The sequence below is a fragment of the Aquila chrysaetos genome, chromosome Z (genome assembly GCF_900496995.4).
Source record: "Aquila chrysaetos chrysaetos chromosome Z, bAquChr1.4, whole genome shotgun sequence".
Taxonomy (NCBI): domain Eukaryota; kingdom Metazoa; phylum Chordata; class Aves; order Accipitriformes; family Accipitridae; genus Aquila; species Aquila chrysaetos.
Genome location: NC_044030.1, coordinates 32636896 through 32655341, shown reverse-complemented (window position 1 = coordinate 32655341; position 18446 = coordinate 32636896). Strand labels below are relative to the sequence as shown.

At 40.7% G+C, this 18446-nt stretch overlaps 1 protein-coding gene across 3 annotated transcripts in view; it reads left to right on the top strand.

Annotated features, from left to right (window-relative positions):
- NRG1 (neuregulin 1) overlaps nucleotides 1-18446 on the top strand; it is a 478013-nt gene that overhangs the window by 157649 nt on the left and 301918 nt on the right. For 2 of the 3 annotated variants that reach the window (XM_030004901.2, XM_030004899.2), the window contains exon 1: nucleotides 472-490. The exons of the other annotated variant lie outside the window; for it this stretch is intronic. The gene's annotated coding sequence lies outside the window, so the exon portion shown is untranslated. Of the gene's footprint in view, nucleotides 1-471; nucleotides 491-18446 lie in introns of those variants that run through there. 3 annotated transcript variants of the gene reach the window in all.

The window sequence follows — 18446 nt, the reverse complement described above, 5'->3', positions numbered from 1 at the left end:
GGGACTACAGATGACTGTATGTGTTAAAGTTCTGTTTCTAAATTATTATCAGTTTTTTAAATGGTTAATTGTTATAGGTTGGTTAGTTGCATATAACTGTGTGTAAAATCACCTGGAAATGTGCTTACATGCATAAATAATATACATTTAGAGCTGTATCATGTATTCTGTTTGCTTAGAATATATTAGTCTCTATACAGGTATTTCATAATGCGACAAAAACATAAAATATGACTACACTCTTCTTCTAGTCTTTATGGAGAAAACTACAAGTAATCAGGAAACATAGGCCTTGAGGTCCCCTAACATTTCAGATCAACCTTATCCAACTGTTACGTTCCTTGTGGGCTTAGGTCGGATGGTGGTGTCAGAGTGAAGGTGCAGTAGAAAGCCTGAGCATGAGTTTCTGCTCTTCTGCCTTCCCCTGAAGACAGCCAGCATTTTAAAGAGAATAAGAAGAGCTGAAGTGGAAGATGAACTCAAAAAAGTGGTGGGTTTTTACAGACTTAACCTTTACAATTATTCACTAGTGATTGGGAGCCTCACACACCTGTGAAACTGGAATAATGTTGCATATATGCAGTATAAGACACCTTTTTCCCAAGGGCTTAACACCATAGGAACGATGGTCCCATGATCTGGTTCTTGGGTTAGGACTGATGAGCTCTGAATGCACACTGAAATTAAACAACAGAGGAAAAACTTCTGAAAACTAGCAGTGTTTCTCAAATGCTTCTGAAATGCCTAATAACAGATGAGTGAGATACCACTTGGCTTGTTTGGCCCAAATTAGGGAATATGTGAGCGAAGGACATGCACCTATTGGAGCAGGCAACTAAAACAACATTGGATTTCTTCCTTCTTTTGTCAGTAATTGTCCCTTTGCCCTCAGTGGGACTATATTGAATTTTTGTCAAGCACAATATTCTGCAGTTAGTGAGATAAGACAATGTTTAAAGAGGGGCAGGAGCCACTTTGGACCCCAAATGAATGATGTCCTTGGAAATGAAGCACGTTTCTTTTCAGTAAAATTCTGATTGACAAAAAGAGCTTTTAGATCAGAGAAGCATCCTACACTGAGCCTAAACAAGTCCTGTCACAATGTATACAGGATATGTTTTTCAGTCCATGTCACTGAGTGAGGTAAATAAAAAGACCTTTATTGTCCATTTTGGTCTTTACATTTTTATATAGTAGTTACCAGCAGATATTCCAGTTAAAGTTACTCAGTACTTCCTTCTGTCATTTCTTGCTTTCACATAATTATAACTTCACAAGGCATGTATTTTTACCCTGTTTTATCTTTGCTGCAGACCAATTTTTTTTTTTGCAAAAGACTGCGCCCTCAAGGTTGCTAAGTGGCTTGGAGCCAACAAGATTTTATCCATTAGAGCTCATGTCTTGGTAAAATATGGAACAAACCAGGTTCATTTAAAAAGCAAAAGAGGGAATAATTTCTCTAATTCTCATGGTTCTTCTGGTACTTCAACCTGTCAGTTTATAATTTTAGGATAATCATTTTATCAAGTGTGGCAAAAATAAGCTAGACTTTTCTTGACAAAGAGCTGGGAGAGTTCATGCAGATCTTTGGTGGGGAATTAGGCACTAGGTATTGTGCATCCCTCAGAGAATTTCTTCTCCTACCACAGTAGGATGTATTCAGAGTCAGCTGCAACAGGAGAGAATCAAGGCTTAAATTATTTAGATCTGTTAAGTATCAAATTAAGAATCATCAATACTGGCAATGTGTGTAAATTTTAAAATAGTCCTTCCAGAGACATAAAATTTTTCATTGATCTCACAGCATTTTAATTGGAAAGAAATATTCTGCACAACCAATTAATTCAATCAGTTCACTGGCACAGATATTTTTGGTGACACAGTAGCATAGCACAAAACTTTTGTTCAGTCAATGGCTAGGACATTAGGAGATGACATTTCAAAGAAAAATATTTTGGTGCTAGGGATGTACCTTATTTCTTGGCTCTTGCTCAGTAATGAAACTGAGTCATTGGTCAATTCACTCCCGTGTCATTTGTTAAATTTGCTTTCATTCCTTTTATGCCTCTCTCTGAACAGATGGAAAATTCAGCTCTCAGAGACTCCTTTAAAATTTCTTCTTTCCACTTCATCTGGTGGCCTTAGTATTGTAAAAGGATGTTGGAAGCCTCGTGTTCACTAAGGCGCTTTTCCAAGGTGGTTTTGTCCTTGCAGCCAGACCCTAACTCAAATGGAGTAGGCAGGTCACAAGTCAACGTTAATTAGGCATTTGGTAATAGAGTGTTGAGAGGAGAAGCGCTTACAATTATTTTGTTGTGTATGGACTTATAATTTATGCCTCGGTTCTAATGAATCGAAAAGCTTTCTGAGGCCTGTTTTTCTCAGACTCTGGAGATTATCAAGTGCTTACAGTAGTCAGTGCGGACACTGTTAAAAAGTATACAATTAACTAACACCATTTATAGTTGAAGTTTGCTTGTTGCCATATTTCTTTCTCTTGCTATAGGAGAGCCGCCTTGTTGTGGTAACGATGCTGGCATTGATTCCTTCACAAGTGAAAGGGAGAGCTCACCTCTGCCCTCATGAACTCTTCCAGGAATTGATGGGGGGACACCTGGAAGTCATAGGCCAGTCCCAGAGGCTGACCACCTGCGAATGAGAGCAGAGCCTGCATTTTGGATGAGGCATTCCTCCTCCAGGCTTTGTAAGGGAGCCCAGAAGCAGCATTTTTAGAAAGACAGACAGAACTTTTCATGAGTGTGTTCAATCCCACTTTCTGTGAGTTAAATGTTATTTCTGTGGAGAAGTTCAAACACATTGGAATGTGGTGTGTAGAAAGACTTCACATGCGGTGCAAGGGGGCAAGATGATAGGATATGAAATCTTAAGGTCACAGCCATCTTCTAGATTTCAACCAACTGATTACTAGCTATACCCATAGGCTGCATGTAAGATCAGGTGGGTCCTCCTTGGCTTTGCAGCTATACAGATGGTGTTTGAGAAGGTTTAAGCTTTGACAAGCTTAGAGCTAAATACCTGAGTCAAACAAAGTTTGTGGGAATGTGACCACACTGATAAAGAGGGAGGATGAACTGAAGAAAACAAAGGAGTTCAGTGGTAAAACAAGGGCTAAAAGGTATATTTTTCAAAGTCTCTGTTTTTAATCTGATTTTTCTAGGATTCATTATTATCCCTCAGCTCTGCAAGCTGTGTGTGTCCTGCTCCACAATCCAGGACGTCACTACGGCAACTGGTCTGATCCTAATGACGATAATTGTGGGTGCCTGGAAATGATGATTCACATGCTACATGGAAGAATTGGTCTTTGGAAACTTGCCTTAGTGCTTGGACCAGTACAATAACTGTTTCCTTTTTAAAATTTTATTTATTTAAAAACCAGGCAGATCCCTTGCTAGCCAAAGACCATGCAAAATATTGGTAACGGCATGGGCTTTGTCTTTTGATTTGTAATTACCAGAGGATAAAAAGCCATACATGAGTGATGATTTGCAAAATGAGGGAATCCTGTTGGTACCTTTCTGATAAAATATTTATTATTTCTGCCAATCTTTCCTATCATAGCCCCTCTCCAATATCTTCAAGAGGAGAAATAGACTCCTGAGGCTCCTCTTCATATTTTCCAGGTATAGATCCATCAGAGTTTCTTCTCCTTTTAGAAAGGAGCATACACACAGAAAATTTGTGTTCACTCAATGAGTGAAGAGACATTTGGTATCTAAATTAGCCATCCCTGGAATCTATTTAAATGCAGATTCCAAAAGTTACGAGTGAAATTTGGAGACAATATGTTCCAGATTTAAGTGTTTCATTATTTATTTTTAAGGTTCAGTTTAAGTTTTCACCACAATGTCCTACTAACACCTCACAGAGAACCATATGAGGTGTCTAGCAGTTACACCCTGCTTATGAGCTAGTTCTTCAGCATTGTATTTTGGTGAGGACAGACTTATGCTCTGCAAAACACATCCTGGGAGAGATTCTGGTGAGTGCATTGTAATTCATAAAGCAAAGTGGCTGCTACGTGGCCATGAAATGTAAATATCCACACCAGAGTAACAGATGCATATTGAGAAATGGAGTCCCTGAAGATCTCCAACTTATTCCACGGTCCCTAAACAGGATCAACCTTTTATTGATTTTATCTACACTGTTCATTTAGACTTTGTAGTCTTTGAGGATTTCCCACAAGCTGGGTGCTTTGTAGCATAGACAAACAGAAGATGTGAATGTACGGAAGGAACAAGTTTTGCTTTTGGTCAGGGTTTCCCTTCTGCTTTTTTTCCTCTGCCTGACTGCACTATTGTGGAGTTTCTTCCTCCCACCCCTCCCTGACACACCCAACGGAAGGTCTTGGTGCAGCCCTGTGACTCTGCTTTTCACAGACACAGGGCATCTGCTGTCACAGGTAGGAAAGAGGAGCGAAATGGAGGCAGGGCGGCTGTTGACATAACTGAAGGCTCTGACATCAGTCCTTTTAATTAGGTGGAGAAAGAAGAGAGCTATCAGATATTTTTAGAAAGCAGGATGCTGGGGAAAATTACCTCATGCTTGAGGTCTCTGGGTTTTATCATTTTAAGCTCTACAGTGAAAAAATTTGAAATTACATCTTTCTAATTCTTTCCACTTCCTTATTTATCCCTCACCCTTTTTCCACCCTGTCTCAACAACTGGATTATTCAGGAGTCTTAATCAGAAGTTAGTTCCACGAACTTTTTATTGCTTACCTGTCTCCTGCAGATCAGTTGCATGTAATTTCAGACCCCCAAAGACTAATTAATAGAAATCAGAGCCAAGAAAAAAGATTAAGAGAAGGGTGGGTTTAAATGCACTCAAAGTCTGTCTCTCCCTGATGCCTTCGAAGCCCAAGGTAACTCTTCTGAATTTCAGTATTGCTCTGTTATCACTCATGCCCATGCTTGAGCAGTTGGGGATTTCCAGATGAGCAGAAGAGGGCTAAAGTTCAGCTGTCATGAGGATGTCCAAGTGTGTCTGACCCGCAGCTCGTTGCAATCAACACAAAGTCACTTTTTGACTTCATCTGGGCTTGGATCAGCCAACAGAGTGCACCAGTATTAGTTTTACAGTTCTCCAAGGGTTTCTGCCTCTAACTCTGCCCTGCCCTTATTTCTCCTATGACAAAGCCCAAGAAGCCTGCTCAGTGCCCATCTGGGTACCCTGGCTGGAAGAAGTTACCAGGTCTCCTCTAGAGAGCTTCACAGATGAAGCTTTTTTTGCTGGTGATCTTGCTGTTTTTCCCCACAGGTTTACAGCTTCAGTACTCTTTGGTTGACATTGGAGTGTTTGAAAATGCCTGCACGCTCACAGCCCCTGTACCCGGCAGCTTGCAGTGCAAGAGGGATGCAATATTGTTATCACAGTGAAATGAGTTAATGACACACTACCTGAGCTACAGTTACTGGCCTTTACCCTATAGGAGAGGTTGCAGTGCAAAAAACACTAGCAGAGGGAGAGAAAATGAAATGCATTTAAAAAAAATATACATATATAAGTTGCCAGACTGAGCCTAATGTTTACTGTATAGGTCTTCTTAGTTTTCTATAGAGTATTCCACCATTTAACACCCAGTGTTATTCAGGAGGTAAGAGAGTTCAGGAAAAGGTACATCCTCAGCTGAGATTATCTGCAGACTCAGAGACATTACACTAAATTAGGAAAAGGTTATGTAAACTTTGAAGATCCCTCATTGGTAATCATGAATATTACAACCATGATTTTGTACTCTGGTTTCCTAAGGAAATAAAGATTATAAGGTTATGCGTAGGTAGGTACCTCAGACAGTAAGTCTTCCTGCTTTCCCTTTTTCTCCCAAATAACATTTAAGCCTGCTGATGAAGTTCAGCTAAATTTGGCAGCAGGGTTGTGATTGGCAAGCTTTCGAGTTTCTCCAAGTTTCATGAAAATGGACAGCTGAGTAGAGGAAACAGGGTTCGTAGGTATGGAAGTACTACAGTATACCTCAGCCCTTACAAATTTTGTAGAATTCAAGTAGGAGACATTATGAACACTAACTTCAGAGAGTGCACATTTGGCACATGACATAATGTAATCATAGAGCTGAAATCCATACAGAAGGAAGTCTGTGATTTCTGCACTTCAATAAAATATTTTTTTCACTGGAGAAACTGTAAACTTGGGACTTGCAGATCCTGAATGGGCTGCATACACCGACAGGCTGGATTTTTCTCTTGGATTGGGTGTCTGATAGCTGCTTGGCCTTATGCAGATTGCAGCAGTTCCCATAATATGGGCACTACAAAGGGTTTAGAGCTGTAATCCAGCTGGAAGTGCTTTCTCATATAGTCTAAACTATCTGGAGAGCTGATGTGAATTATCATGGCTTCTTCTGCACCCTGTAACCTACAGTTTGAGCCCAGCATTTGTAAAGCAAGGAAATGAAACCCATTATTTATCATTACAGCTCAGAGGTATCTATCTGGCACTTGAGCAGCTTCTTGAGAAATGCAGGTGATAGATTTTTATTGCAGCTAAACTATTTATTGTTACCCAGGCACACATTTTGAAAGGATTATTAGTTGCATTAGTGCTCTGCAGATGAATGGAGGTTGTTTACCCTGGTGTCTAACTGGCCATATACCGTCCTTCATTGATTGCAATGACTACAGTACAAAACAGCTTTGCAGTAGAACCATTGCACATGTACTGATGGTCAGAGAGCCGAATTCTGCCTTTGTTCTACAAATGCAACTCCCATTACAGCTGGAAGGCTGTAAGTTTTGGCCCTTCAGTGTGCAATGTCCCTCAGCTTTGACTGAGATCAGAAAGTCTTTGAATGTTAACTGGTACATATAATTATTCTGATGACTGTTGACTTAAGTAATTACATGCTTGAGTATTTTGTTGAATTAAGGTCTAAACTGTAAGCTTGCTTATTTTATCTAGTCACTGTTCACTGAACTCAAAGAACTACTTTGTTTTAAGGTTGAAGTATCTAGCTGGTCAAATTGAGTGTCTAGTACTATGTGCAAAGACACGCTAGAAACAAGGTTGCTCAGAAAAAGGAAAACTACTTTCTGGGCACATTGGCAAAGGAAAAAAAATAATAGATGACATCTTCTAAAGAACATCATTCTCCCTGGCAGGATGATTTCTGGGATCTTCCTAACTTGCTTTCTATGGTTATAGTTTCTATAGAAACTTGAAGGTTTAAGATGCAAAGCCAGTACAGCTTTATCTATTCAAACACTTCCTGCAAAAAAAGAGAGGGCTACTGCACTGTTACAGAACCGGTGAAACCAACCAATCTTTCTAGTTTAGGACAGCTACTTTCAGTAAACAAAATACTCCTGTGTACGCCTCTTGCAGGGTGTCCTGTGTGTCAGTTAGCTGGCTGTGACCCAAAAGCCTCCTTCCTCCCCTACAGAGAAATCTTCGTTGCTCTACAGGTATCTTTTGCACATGTCAGTTGATGCATTTGGAGGACTTGAAATAAGGATTTGTGTAACACTACATAGCTTATGGACTTGGCTGGAGGAGCAGTTCAGCTTCAAGTACTGCCTGGAGGTTGCCTTACCCAAGATGCCTGCAGAGAGCTAGGATCAGCAGATCAAAAATCCACCAATAAGTTGTGTGAGCAGTATTACAAGGAGTGTTTATGGCTGAATCTGAGCAGAGTTATCTAGCTAGGAAACCCCTGTGTGGTGTAACTCTCATTACTGCAGTCAGATATCTCACTCTATGTCCATTTAGCAGGTCACCAGCTCTGTTTCATCTTCCCCACCAAAGATGACTGTATCCCTTTATAAATCATCCTGTTAAACCCTAGGAACACACCTAAATCTTGTTGGGATATTTCCTCCCTCCTTTCTAACTCTCTCCTTGCCCATGCAAGAGAGAAGTAGAGCAGTTGTCTTCTTTCTTTACTCCTTCTGCCTGTTTTATGTGTCCTGGTAATCAGGGGTGTTGTTCATACCCTCAGAACCATGGACACAACTGGGAGCACAACTTCAGCCTCAGATGTTCCCCAAAAGGTTAACTGTTGATGAATGTTTGCCTGTGCAGAGGTTGGAAATGAATGTAGTTACCTGTGTCACACTTCCTGTTCCTAAAACCTTCTAGTCTTTTTATATATAGGGCAAAGATGCTGAAACTGAGGCTGGTGACACAAATATCAGTATTTAGGGTTTTCTGTGTGGTCTTCATTAGCTGAGTGGGTTACCAAGAAATCAGAATATTAACTGTATTTTGAAGGCTACTTAAAGGTTGGAGATGGCTTTATATTCAGTTGCTTTTTATTGAGGCAAGAAGAAAAGTTAAGAGATAATCTAGAGGTTACTAAATACTAATATCAGAGTTAGAGAAATTACTGAAATGGTCACCTCTACTAACTCTATGAATCAAAGGCTATTCAGACAGTCCATTTACCTACATGACACTGATTACCTGCTGCTTGCAATGAAACCAGATTCTGACGACAAAAAGGGCAAAGCTTTCATCCCCTGCAGCAGCCAGGTGCTGTCAGACACAGGATGTGTATTACTGTTGGGGACAGGACATGTGTAGGAAGAGGCCTTTCCTTTGCTTCCTTTGCTTCCTTCATCCAGAGAAGAGATATGTAGAGTTACAGGGAAAGGGGGTATTGCAGAGTCAAAGGAGTCTGTTCAGTCTGGATCAGCCTTTGTCCTGGAGGGCTTCATAGCTTAGACAGTGAAGTGAACCCTGTGTTAGCCTAAGCCTAAGACAAAACAGGAGCAAGGAGAGAAGCTACAGCACTGCCCTGCTTTCCATTCATGGGAGGATTTGAGCATTGGGATCAGGAGGAGTTATTTCAGACCGGTCCATGACTGCACCACTGAAGCTCCGAGGCGCTCAATCCAATCAGCTAGATATTTCAACCTTTAAAGAAAGTGCTTCTTTGTGCCTAGCAAACAGTGACCAGATATAGTAAGCATGCTTACAATTTAATTCACCTGCCTGCCTGCCCTTTGGAATCAAGTGTCTTAAATGCACCCATCCTACAGCCAGGAAGGGAGACTTGTGATTATCCCATTTAATCCCCGCAGTGGCGTACCCTCCTTGTTTCATTCATCAACTCCAGCGCTACAGGAATTATTGCTCTGTCCTTATTCAGGCCAGTAACCAATGGTGCACACGGAACAAGCCTGCTGGGAAGACATCCAGGCGTCACTTTGACTCCAAGTGACAATGTATTTGCTACACACCCCACCCCCACTAATCATAGCTAATTAGTGTCACTGCTAAGAAGCCCTTCTGCATCCGCCCACTTGGCTTCTGTTCTGCTTCTGCGGATGCTTGGTGAGACTGAACCCCCGACCTGCTCCTGTGCGGGGATGTTCAGCTAAAAAACTTATACTGTTGCCTGGGAGAGGAGCTTGGCTCTGGTAAAGGGAGGCTTTAGGGAAAGCTTGGAGTTGTCCCAGGAAACAGGCTTTTTCCAACCATGAGTTAGCAAATCTTGAAGAGGTAGCAAATTGAGTGTCAATGTAAGGGACCATGAAGGTGAGCTCCTGGGCTATGTTCTTCTCATTCCATACATCAATTGGCTTAAACCTTTTGGGCTTTGAGACAACTTGTATACTGATGCCTTCTTATCTCTCAGAGGGTTCTAGAACTCAATTAATTAACATTAAGGAGCTATTAAGTATCAGAGAGAAATATGAATAATCTTGGCATGCTCAAATTAGCTCAACTTTGGTATAGGTGAAAAGAGAATGAGTAACACTTGCTACATCATAGGGAATATCTTGGGTTATTTCAAATGCTGTAATCCTTTCATGGATTTCTGGGCTATTTTTATAATACTAATTCTGATTAAAAATATTAAGTCTGACTGTCAGCTCTAATTCATGCTTTATCCTTGCATATCTAGCAACTCTCACTAGTCTAAAGACATTTAAAAACATTCCCATGCTGTAGAAACTTCTGAGGAAAACATCCAAGCTACACACGTTTCTCCACTTCTGTGGTGGGAAGAGTTTATGGAGCTGCGCAAGCCAGGATGTCTGATGTATTTAGTGTATTGACTTTGATTATGTCCCAGTTTGAAAGCAGCTGACTTAGTTTTTAGTTGTCTGTTGTTCCAATGTAAGTGGAGCTCAGCTGTGATTGTCCACTGATATAAAAAGTGGTTTGTCCATTTCCAGTTGTTGTAGTTTTCCTTTTTTTTCTCATTATGGTAGCTGCTCAGCTCCACTCTTAGTAAGTAAGCAGCTGTATAAAACTGGGCTGGAAATGCCTCCACCAAAATGGGTGAGGCTGAGAGGCTGCTGCTGTTGCCTGTTCCCTGTACAGCTGCTCTGAGCCTGGTCCAAATTACAGCCAGGCAAAAAAAGTTTCACCAAACTGCTCAGCAGCATGTAACTCATGATAGCAATGGAATAAAGGCACAACTCTACAATTATCTTGTGTTCTTAGGCAGGTTTGCCCCACTTTGGGTTGTATTTTGGGCTGTCTGTTCTGCAGATAGAAAAGTGCTTTGCAGTATTGAATTCTACGTTTTGATACTTTAAAAAGTTCAGCTTGCCTCCCCAAGCTGCACAGCTGCTCTGAGAGGATTTTCAGCCATGAAGTGTGAACTCTTTAGCACTGCTTTGCAATTAAAATGAGAAAAATCCCCCCAAAAGAAGGTTTTTAAAAATATGTAAGTTGGTGGGGGTTTTGATATCCTGTGTGTAAAAGACAGGGTTTGGGGTTTTTTTCTCAGTTTTCTAGTGAAACCTTAATAGACCATGCAAGAAGCGATTAAGCTAGAATATGTTGTTCTGTTTTATCTGATCTTTAAATAATTTAGAGGCTGGAATTGGGGGGCTGGGGGGTGTAGTGGTGTTATTTGTATGGAACAATAAAGACTTTGCTGATTATATGTGCAAGTAAACACAGCAGACAAAATATGTGAGGCACATAAAAGTGAGAAAGGGCTATGAAAGTATGTGAGGAAGAATGTACGTGGTCCTGTGGAGTTGGCAGCCATATGTAGCTTGATTTTCTGATATGGACAGATGGAAAAATAGTAATGTAAAAATGTTACGCTAGAAACCGTCCAGTTCAAGTCTCCATCTCCAAGTTGTCTTATAACTTCAAATTCTTTATTTTCATCTGATACATTACTATAACAGGTGCAATCTTATAAACTTCCTTAATAGAAGGAAATGGAATTTATTGGCCGTAGGGGTGTGTGTAGGAAGATCTGGAGAGTATACTGCATTTCAATTTTGTAGTTAAAGCTTAAAAAGTGGTTTGAAAGGAATGCTTTTCATTAAATATTTAAGAAACCTCTGCTGTAGGAAAGGTGTTCGCATGCTAAACAGGGAAGAAGGGCATAGGTCGCTTTCTGTAATGATAACACTGTGTCTTGGGACAGGCTGACCCACAGTGTTGTCTTGCTTGGACCATCTGGATATAACTCAATCACTACTCACCTTCACAAAGACTTTTTTCTGTTGCTGAGAAACTAGTCTTATGCTTTGACCTAGTATATTCACTGGAAGAAGGCTGCTTTGTTGTGGGCATGTACATGGGTTGGTTGGCTGTACAGCCAAAGTAGAAGGGAGATGAATAGAAGTAACTGCCATCACTTCAGTGCAATGGAAGAGCAGGCATGGAGATAAGGGGCAGAGGGATTATGAGGGCACAGATGGTGGCTTTTCTGAGGACACAGACAGCGGCTGTTTTGAAAGCACAGATGGTGGCTGCAATGTAGGAATCTGTAGGAAAGCAAGACTTAAAGATGCCTAAGCCACTCTTTCAAGTGGGCTGTGAGTTCAGGTTTCTCTGTTTCCAAGCATGCTTACAGCTAGATTTTAAAAGAGCCTGGGTGACTCTTCAGAATATGTGGTCTTAGCACTTTGTGCAAACCAAGCTCCAAATAACACAGGCTGTCCATCTCTCACCACCAAAGTCAGTGCAGTCACTGGTTACTTTGAAAAACTGTGTCCATCTATCCTAGAATTATAATAAATGTTATGGCAAATACAGTCAAAGAAATGCATTTTCTTACATGCAGTAGTGACTGTGTAAGCGTTCTTTGCCACTATTTGATTATTTTTCCCCAGGTTGGCCCTCTTGTCATTAAATAGAGCCACAGAGCAACTCTGGCCTGCTGACCTTTTTTTCATGACACAATGGATCAGTCTTCTCTTACCATCACACAACCGTGAAGCAAACAAGGCTATGTCAATAAGCTGGGTTTATTTTTAGCTTCCTGCAAGCTGCCTCCTGCTTCTTGGCTCCTATCTCTCCAGGCAGTTGGGAGATGCTGTCTTCCTCTCTTACAGCCCCTGGTGATTACACACTATCTGTTCTGGAGTTTGTGTCCTTTCCCCAAGTAAGAACAAAGATAACACATGATTATCAACAGTGGATACCCTGAAGCCTCAGGCTCCCCAGATGAATACTCATGCCAAAATAGGTGACTATCTATTCATTTCCATTTCATACACTTTCTTCTCTGAAATTACTAAGTGTAGTTGCCCTGACCCTAAAAGCCATCACATCAAGGAGCATTATGGAGTGCATGTCACATAAAAATAGTCTTAACAGATCAGACCAGTGTCCCCTAAGCCAAATGTCCTGTCTCCAAACAGGCACTCCTGTTTGGAGAAAAAGGAAATTTTAAGAACAGGGCAAAGACATAGTGTTGCTTCACTAAGCATTGCCTGAATTATTGTAAAGTAGTGGCTGTGGGACTCCTGGGCCAGAGGTGGGGTATTTGTGCTTAGAAGCCCATCAAGGACTTTACTCTTTGAATTTGTTCAGTTGGTTCTAGAATCTGCATTTTTAATTTTTTTTTTTTTTTTTTTTTTTTTTTAGTATTTACAGTGCTTTGTAGGTAGGACTTCCAAATCTGAACTATAGGTTGCATGAATAAGCATCACCCTTCTGTATTGAAACTGCTATATTTGTTGCTCCTTAATTCTTGGATGAGAAGAGATGGTGAAAAAATGATCCCTAATCATTTTCTCTGTGATGCTTATGTTTTCATAGACCTGTATCATATAATTCCTCAGCTGCTTGCTTTCTTTAGCCTGAAGTGGTGGCATTTGCTAGAGTGCACACATCTCCATAAAGATGGCTCACGGAAATGACACAGGCAAGAGTTTCTGCCTCTTTTGAGTTCATAACAGGAAGAAAACTCTTGCAGAGAATTCTTTCCCTTAGGTCTATCCAGAAGTCTTTCACAGCGTACAGGTTTACTAGATTGCACATATTCACTCAAAACTAAATGTATGTAAAAACTAGGCTTGCTAGTATCACCAAGTAATTCTTTTTCAGCAATGGCTGACAAATGCCAGGAACCATCTATCTCAGTGATTTCTTAATGTGAACCAAGAAGCTGACCCCATTGCCAATACTTTGACATTTCTTTTTTATTTCTGATTTTCAAGATGGGCACAACAATGCTCCATCCAGTGCCACTTTAAAGAACAAAAGCATGCAAAATCCAGCTCTGCTTTGGAGAGTTTTCACAGAGAAAGCCAGGACATTGCTCTGACTTACTGTATTGGTTTCTGTCTCCAGGTGCCTTGAAGCCGTTAGACAATAGAGTCAATCATTCTTTATTTTTTTATTGTCAATCAGTTCCTGTATTGATAATGCTGGATACTGTCAATATTACTCACAGCAGTTTTGGTTATAGCTGTTCTCCCTGCTGCTCGTGAAGTTGTAGGGGAGAGCTCTGTGATGATGTAGAAGTATTGATGTAGAGTCAGGGAATTATTTATTACATACTCAAACTATGTTAAAAGATTATCAGGGTTGCAAAATGGAGTACTCCAGTTTTAGGAAATAAGAGAATTGTGCCTGTCTGTGTGGTCTTTGGTAGCCTTAAGTGTGCGCTGAGCCACTCTGTTTTACTGCCTTTCAAGTAGAGGTTTTTCAGATATTAAAGAAGCATCTGCACAGAGGGTGCTACAGTGGGTAAACTGCTTCCTTATCAGAAGAAATTCCCACTCTATAGTTAGAACTACCATTAGGCTATGAAGGCTTTTGTTAATAAGGAGAGACTGAAAGGGAAGCATAGAGCTCCACAGGGCTGGATAGGAGTTCTCAGTGCCCTGCTGCAAGGTCCCTCTGCTAAGTCCTTTCACAATCATCCGGGTTGTTCCTTTCACTAAAGCAGGTTGCAAACATTATCATCCACTCTGACCTCTCTTTATAATCCCTTCTCCAGATGATGGTCCTAGCACTTAACAGTTCATCCTGCATAAAGCCACTGAGATATGAACTGGATATATGCTGACAGGAGGTGTTGTAGGAAGTCCACAGCTTAGCTGGACCAGCAGGAAAATTTGTAGTACTTGGAATAAGCCCTTTTAACAGGCAGTGCAAATTTTAGAAATTCTTTCTGATAATACTTTGAGACCTCCTTAAAATTTACTTCAAAACAAATTTCCAGTTTTGGTATTTTCTGTATCAAAAGTGGTGCTGTTAAAAGCAGTGTATTTTTACTACTTTTTAAAAAGCCTGATTTACTGATAATGACTCAAGAAACACCTAAATTACTTCAGAGTTTTTGAAAACACTACACCAAGAGGGGCACTTAGACCAGTTAAAGAGCCTTTCAGAATCTTTCATATGCTGTGGTGTTATGAGGTAGAGCAGAGCAGAATCTGTTTTTCCTTTCTACAGTTATGGTTAGCTCCTCAGCTGAGATTTGCAAAAGTCTGTCAACATCAAGTTGTCATCAAGACTGGTGCTTCTCTTGCAGTGTTAATGGGATGGACAGGTAGTGTGTGCCACCATGATCAACAGGGAGGGACAAAGGCTTATTGAGAAGAGGGGTGCAATCCACAGTAGTACAGAGCTGGGATGTTATGTGCTGCAATTTCATTTACTGCAGAACAAAACCATCTCAGGCCCTTAACTCTTGGAGCTGGTTGTGTCTGGATGAAGCAGCTATAGATTGCTTTATTTATATACTGTCTCTCTTGATCTATTTGTGAAAACAGGCAACCTGTAGCAGTACTAAAATATTCCCTGAAACAATGTACTAACCTTTTAAAACTCATCCCGCAGACAAACATTAAGTCCTTATGGAATTTTCTCTTCCCCACTGTGAACATCTGCATACACTGGGATTTTATTATTTATATATGGCTTGTTACTAACAGTTTCAGCTTAAAAAGCTGAAATTCCATTTTGTCAGGGACTGCATTAAATGAGAAAAAGAAGGCAGTCTTTTGTGAACTCCCTTTCTGGTATCATGATAAAACTCACAGTGGGGCCTCCATATCTGGGGCTTCTAGGTGCTACTGGATGATGAATGATAATTTCAAAGAAAGTGGGACGAGGTTGTGGAAATGGATAACATCTGCCAAGAGAAGATGTGGTTTGTCCTCTGAGTGAAAGTGGCAGCTCAGACAATGGAAAAGAGGGCATTAAATCAGTGCTTGTGTTGCCAGACGAAAATGGCTGTTTTTCAGTTGAGGTTAAAACCTGAAGCGAGCTGGAAAATAAGAATCCTGTTTCCTGGGAAATAGACTTTTTCTTCCTTGAGGAGGAACAGCTCTTTCAAGATTTGAGAGATTTGTCCCACAACTGAAGGGGAGTCAGTGATTAGGATTCCTGCCGCTCAGCATTGGGCAGACCATGGGCTAAAATCTTGGTTTGCTGTATCCTAAGTAAAAAGCAAGCTGCAGAAGGAAATCCTTCTGCAGCTCTTGTAAGCAACAGAATACACTCCACACCAAGATATCCAACAGTCTGTAATTAGGGCAGCAAGCTAAAATGTCAAAAGTACAGATTAAAGTTCTTGGTTTTACGTCAGGTAAATCAGGGTCTTTCTTTTCAGTCTCAGTGCAGCCATTCTCTTTGACTACAGAGGTGTTTGCTATTTTAGGCTGTCCCTAGATCTCTCTGTCTGACTCTGGCCAGGTAATTTATATGTTGAATCTGTATTCCCCAGACCTCTTTTAAAACTGTGAGGTCTGCAAGAAATCAGTGTGGATGCCTATGAAGGGACAGATCTGGTTTTCTAAAACGAATGACAGCAACTTGGGTGAGAATGAAGGAAGTAGTGCAGAATTTGCTAGGAAACAAAGCTGCCTGATTTTTACAAATCTTGGGTAAACCAGGGTCTGTTTATGTGTTATTGAGATAGTGATACCGTTTTTCTGAAATGTCAGGGCTGTGCTTTAGAATTTGAAAGCATATTCTGGCCTTCAGAGAAATATCAGTCATTAAAAAAAACCCCACAACCAATGAACATTAGGAGGGCTGTCATCCCTGTTGCCTACCACTATTTCAGAGAAAGACCTGGGTTTGCAGCACCAGCCCCTGTGGCTGGAGATGGCTTGAAATGTTAATGCTGAAGGCTCCTTGCTGGTGAGGCTGTAGTGCTGTGAGGGGCTATTGTCCCTGAGCCCCCAGTGAAACTTCCCTCCACTATGGGCCTTGAGTGTTGGGCATCACTGTCTCTCCCCAGTCACAGGTGCATCACTCCATTGGGAATGCTGGGACAATTGTTGTGAATCATTGGCTTTCATCTGCTGTGCAGAAAAAAAAAGAAATAAATTTTAAGAAGAAATCAGCTGGTGGTGTTTCTTCCTGTGGGGGCTTTGCTTCTGCTCTGGAGGAAACTCCTTGCTGCTTGCAACAGGTTATTTCCCTGGCTGCTCCCTCTTGGCCGTGGTGCAAATTTGGGAGCCTGAGGGTGAAGCACTGAATTCTGGATCGTTGTCGAAGAGGGCTAAAGAAGCTTGCATGTGCTGGATGTACATTTCCAGGGTACCCAGCAATTTGCTAACTTTCAGAGGCCAGATTTATACTCATCTAACACTGTGTAAACTGTGCTTCCACCATGTAAAAATTGAAGAAGTATGTAGGTAGACTCCTGCTTATTTGTTTCTTGAGCAGAAGGCTATTCCCTGAAAGAGATTTTAGGGCTACGGTATCTGTATATGTCCTTTTTCTTGGCATTTATATCTGCCAACACAGCATCATTTTTTTCTGTTTTGATTCCCCTATGATTCTGTCTTGTGTTTTCCACATACTGTTCACACCAGCTATCTCTGGTTGATTATAAAGTACACAATGTCAAACCAGGCAGAGAATGTAATGGATGACCAAATTTCTCTTTTTTTTTCTTTTTTTTTTCGTTTTGGAGGCAGAGTTAAGTATCTCCTGAAGGCACCACAGAGCCTGTCAGTGATTATTCTGTCAAATGTGTGGGGTGTAAATACTTAAATTTAGAATTACTAAATGCCTGTGTCACAGATCATAAAATAATGCAGGTTGGAAGGACCTCTGGAGGTTGCTTCTTCTTCCCCCTCCTTCACACTAGTCCAGCTATATCAGATTGCTCCACATCATGATCAGCTATGTTTTGAATAGCTCCAAGAATGGAGAACCCGTGATGTCCCTGAGACCTCACTGTAATGGGGACCTTCCTCTCTGGGGGAAAAAATTGTTCCTGAGATCTCACGAGAGTGCACTGTGTTGTGTCTTGTGCCTGCTGTGTCTCACCCTTTCTCTGTGCATCTCTGGGAAGAGTCTGTCTCCATCTTTGCTCTCCCCACCTATGAGGCTACTGAAGGCAACAGTACAGTCCCTTTTAACCTTCTCTTCCTAACCCTGCCTTTAAAATCATTACCTATCATAAAGAAATATAAGTTTCAGGGCTTTCGTATTTTGGGTTTTGAGCAGGAAGGGATCAAGTTCTCAGGCTTGAAACCACAAAGGCTACTGTTGTTTTTTGTCGGAACTTTTCATTTGAGCCATGGTTCCCTGATTTTCATTTATTCCAATGAGCTGAAGCTGTAAATAAGACAAATGTTAAAAGAAAGGAAAGAAAATAGTGAAAATTGCCAAAACTATAAATGCAATTTTAATTGAAAGTATTTTTGTAGGCACTTAAAAATGCTTTAGTATGTAATATTGCTTCACTTCTTCTGAAATAGTTTGCAGTTTCCCCCAAAGAAAGGAAAAAAGATCCACAAACTCAAAAGAGCAGTGTTGGCATTTGACTAGAAATAGGCATTTTCCAGCAGCACTGAAAAGATACAGTATGTGTTTATTACCCACCCCCCCTTTTGTTTTCTTATTTCTTGTTTTGAAGATGTAATCCTTCAAGAGACTCACAGAAAGATAGACTGGCAAAATGTGTTAACTCAGCACATGGGTGCAGAGGATTCTACAAGCGTTGCATTTGGGAAGTTTCAGTTTTGACATGTAAAGAAATGTTTCAAGACATAAAGACATAATAAAAGCAGTACTGACTTATTGAAAAATGCTGGACAGTTAAAACACCTTAGTAAGGAAACAAAGGCAAGGCAGGCAAAGGAGAGGGAAAAAAGATGTGATGGATGAGTACTAAAACAATATGCAATTAGAGAAAATAAAGCTATTGTGCAAACAAAAGTGAGGAACAGCATGAACAGAGGCTGAAGATAAAAGGGATTTGGAATAGAGGAGGGCAAGTTCTGAGAAAA